At 41.7% G+C, this 4438-nt stretch overlaps 1 pseudogene across 1 annotated transcript; it reads left to right on the top strand.

Moving 5' to 3' along the window:
• Window positions 1-3002: 3002 nt before the first annotated feature.
• On the top strand, window positions 3003-4432 carry LOC108523917 (adenylate kinase 2, mitochondrial pseudogene; annotated as a pseudogene). The gene has a single exon (XR_001883930.1). The product of XR_001883930.1 is annotated as an adenylate kinase 2, mitochondrial pseudogene (transcript).
• The last annotated feature ends 6 nt before the right edge of the window (window positions 4433-4438 follow it).

The following is a 4438-nucleotide window of genomic DNA, read 5'->3' as shown; positions in this document are numbered from 1 at the left end:
GAGTGACAGCTGGATCTTGAGCCTAGGCTCTCTGAATCCAAGGGCTCTGTGCTCTTTCTACCAGCCCTTCCCTTTCACTGTCACTGGCAATACCAACAGCTCAAAATGACAAAAATTAAAGTTTTATATTCTCCCCAAGAACAGGATTCCTTAATTGTTTTTTCATGGGCTCTACTCTTTTTCTGAATTTCTTCTGTTGTTCAAACAATACTACCATCCAACGAAGCTCACCTTTCAGTTCTATCAGACATTTGCATTACAGAAGGACCCATCCAGCTAAGAGAAGTTAATAAGAGACTCAGAAGCCGTAAGACAAAACTGACAGAAGCAGTAATCTAATTAGAAAGACAAGACTAAGGTCAGGCAATTCAAAAACTCTTTTTTTTCCCTTTATCAAAGGCCAGCTAAGGCAAGGAATATATCTTTTAGACAATCCCTAATATTTACAGATTAAATCCACCAAGATGTGTATTTGCCTGTGCAAGAGTCACAGTGCAAACGTGAAACATCTCCGGTGAATCCAAAGTGGTCTGAGGTCCCTCCCTCCGTGCTTTCCTCTCACTGTTCACATCATCTGCTGACTTGTTACCTACAGCCTTCCCCATTGCCAGTTCAAGCAAGAAACTGAAACCTCCTCAAAAAGTCAGCATCTGTAATACATTCATTCAGACTAAGTCTTTTACTTAAAAAAAAAAAAAAAAAAATCCTTGAGGCTGGGTGCAGTGGCTTATGCCTGTAATCCCAGCCCTTTGAGAGGCCAAGGCAGGTGGATCACCTGAGGTCAGGAGTTTGAGACCAGCCTGGCCAACATGGTGAAACCCCATGTCTACTAAAAATACAAAAATTAGCCAGGCATGGTGGCATGCGCCTTTAATCCCAGCTACTTGGGAGGCTGAGGCAACAGAATCACTTGAACCCAGGAGGTTGCAGTGAGCCAAGATCACGCCACTGAACTCCAGCCTGGGGGACAGACTGAGACTGTGTCTCAAAAAAAAAAAAAAAAAATTCCTGAAAACAAAAGTTTTCAGTGCATTTTATTTTAACAAAGTTGATGCTGGGTTAATAATTGTGAAATCTATTTCAAGGATAATCATAAATACAATGCTTACTCTATGTCAGATTTCATGGTATAAACTTTACAAATCTACGCTATAATTCATTTAATCCTCTCAGCAAGCCTACCAAGTAGGTATTATTATCTTGTTTTACAGGTGAGAAAATTAAGGCTCAAAGAAGGGGGGAAAACTTTCCCTAGATCACACAGCTAAATAAATGAAATGCCACATACAGATTTTCCTGACTTCAGTACATGCCTTAACCACTAAAATTTAAGTTTTGCTGTATTTTCAGATAGACATAGGAGGACTTTTACAAACATCCTCCAAGTAAAATTCCATCAGTAACTTAGCTAAAAATATTAATTCAGGTTAAAATGTAAGTAATTTTTACCATACTATGAGAGAATTAACAAATATAATTTGGCTAAATTTTATATTATAGAAAAGCTGCACGAACAGCCCAGGTATTACAGGCACTGTGCATTACAGATTAAGATATCATTAATGATTCCAGCCATCTTGACCATACATTAAAGAAAACATTCTTTAAAGATCTAAAATCCCACATGGATACAAGCAACAACCAATTGTTCTAAGGACAAGAATAATTTATAGAAATGAAATGCCCATCCAGTGGACCTGGGGTTCGGTCTCATCTCATGCACTTCACTGTCCTTGTATATATAACTAGCTATACCTACGGCATTATCTCAACTTACACCTTCCACTCATCCATCATGACCAAGGTTAACCTCCTCCTCTTACCCCTTTAAAGCCCCTAAACCTCCATCTCTTTTCCCTAAGCAAAGTGAAATCATTTCCCTAGTCTGCTTACACTGGCACACCTTTTATTATTAGAGTGCCTATTAAATTTAAATCTTCACCATACATAGTGATTTCCCTTAGCAACTTCAATCGTCTGAGCAACTTCAGAAAGGTAGATTAATAACAAAACAAAACAAAACAGGACTTGCAAATAAACCCAGCCCTTACTACTGTGTGATCTTGGGCATTTATTTGTCCAGCAATATTCATATATCTTACATATAAAACGGGTTAACACCTAGAAAAATATCCCACAGATAAAGCCACCTTCCCCTTAACCAAAATGTGTGTAAACTGTCTTTAATGTTTTGTTGAATGAAAGACATTTCCTACAACTGATTCATAACATGCTTCCTGAACTGATTCAAAAACTACTGACAAGGTTCCCCATTGGAAAATCAGACTGACTTTCACTTAATAGGTTATACACCATGGTCAATAGACTTACAATTTATTACTCAATATACTGAGCACTAAGGTACTAAACAGTGCCTAAAGAGAAGGGAAAGCCAACTATTTATAACTTTGACGGAAACTTGAGTTCGCGTCTCTAATAAAAAGGGCTACTGGACCTCACTGCATAAAGTTTGTTCCTTCTCTCTCTCCTTAAACTGCTAATTTATGGCTATGGCAGGCAGAATAATGGTCTCCCAACGATAACCACATCCTAATCCTGGAAACCTGTGAATATCAGTTTACACAACAAAGGAGAATCAAGGCTGCTAATCAGCCAACCTTAAAATAGGGAGATTATCCTAGATTATCTACGTGGACCCAATGTCATCAATCACAGCATTCTTACCAAGTGGATGCTTTGTAAGGAAGGATATGTGATGAATGCCAGAAGTAGGGTCAAAGTGATGTATGTAAGAACTAGACCTGCCTTTGCAGGGTTTGGAGATGAAAGAAGGGATCAAGAGCAGCAGCCTCTAGGAGCTGGAGAAGCCAAGAAAAGAGATTCACCTCTAGAGCCTCCAAAAACGAATGAAGCTCGGCCTACACTTTAATTTTAGTCCACTGAGACCTGTGTCACTTTTAACCTATAGAACTGTAAGGTAAAAAATGTGACGTGTTATGCCACAAAGTTTGTGGAAATTTGTTACAGCAGGAATAAAAAACTAAATGTTTTGGGGTGTTTTTCCTACATTAACTTCTTCAGAGTCCTCTGAGTCACAATGGAGATACACTGGGAAATGACAAAATCAAGTTTAAGAATCTCTAATGGAGAGTGAGAGACTTCGGTGGACATGGCTCCCAGTGTGCCAGCGGCAGAGCCTGAGTATCCTAAAGGCATCCGGGCCGTGCTGCTGGGGCCTCCTGGGGCCGGTAAAGGCACCCAGGCACCCAGATTGGCTGAAAACTTCTGTGTCTGCCATATGGCTACTGCGGACATGCTGAGGGCCATGGTGGCTTCTGGCTCAGAGCTAGGAATAAAGCTGAAGGCAACTATGGATGTTGGGAAACTGGTGAGTGACGAAATGGTAGTGGAACTCATTGAGAAGAATTTGGAGACCCCTTGTGCAAAATGGTTTTCTTCTGGACTGTGAGGCAGCCAGAAATGCTCGATGACCTCCTGGAGACGCGGAAAGAGAAGCTTGATTCTGTGATTGAATTCAGCATCCCAGACTCTGCTGATCTGAAGAATCACAGGAAGGCTGATTCACCCCAAGAGGGGCCGTTCCTACCATGAGGAGTTCAACCCTCCAAAAGAGCCCACGAAAGATAACATCACTGGGGAACCCTTGATTCGTCGATCAGATGATAACGAGAAGGCCTTGAAAATCCGCCTGCAAGCCTACCACACTCAAACCACCCCACTCATAGAGTACTACAGGAAACGGGGGATCCACTCTGCTATCGATGCATCCCAGACCCCTGATGTGTTCGCAAGCATCCTAGCAGCCTTCTCCAAAGCCACATCCTAGTATCAGAAGGCCAGGCGAGACTACACCACTGCTCATCACCCCGCGGCGTGATCCCTGCTCTTAGGTGCTGGGCAGAAGGGAAGAGTGGTCAGGGTGAGGATGGTGAGGGAGGGCTGGTGAGGGGCTCACAGGAATACTGGGAACAACAGCAGTGTTACTGTAGTGTGGCAGTTTCTTTTATACATAGGTGGGAGTTTTTAAAGTGTAAGGGAAAAATTAATTTTTTTAAAAATACCATGCTTGGAGGGTGGGGGTACAAATAGAGAGATACAGTATTATTTTTAAGGAATCGGGTTTTCATTTACTCTAGACTGGTGAAAATATTTTTTAAAGCCAGTGCACTAAGACCTCAGCTTTTCTCTCAGAACCCCATGGGTTCCAGACCAAGAGTACAGGAAATCAAATTGTTGTCCTGTGTGTCTATAGCTTGCAACAGGGAGGCTTTGATTACTGACCCTGGTTCCACACACTGTAAGACCAAAAAACTGTCTCCACATTTGAAAGAGATGTAAGGTGTATTCATAGGGATGGTGGCTCAACAAATCAAGCATACTGGAATCAAGGGGAGGGGGAAGGGAATGGAATGGAAAGGGAGGCTGATTCCCTTCCCCTGACTTACCACTGATTTAC

This window comes from Rhinopithecus bieti, unplaced genomic scaffold, assembly GCF_001698545.2.
Source record: "Rhinopithecus bieti isolate Rb0 unplaced genomic scaffold, ASM169854v2 scaffold_73682, whole genome shotgun sequence".
In the NCBI taxonomy this organism is placed as follows: Eukaryota; Metazoa; Chordata; class Mammalia; order Primates; family Cercopithecidae; genus Rhinopithecus; species Rhinopithecus bieti.
This window is presented reverse-complemented; position numbering and strand designations above follow the sequence as displayed.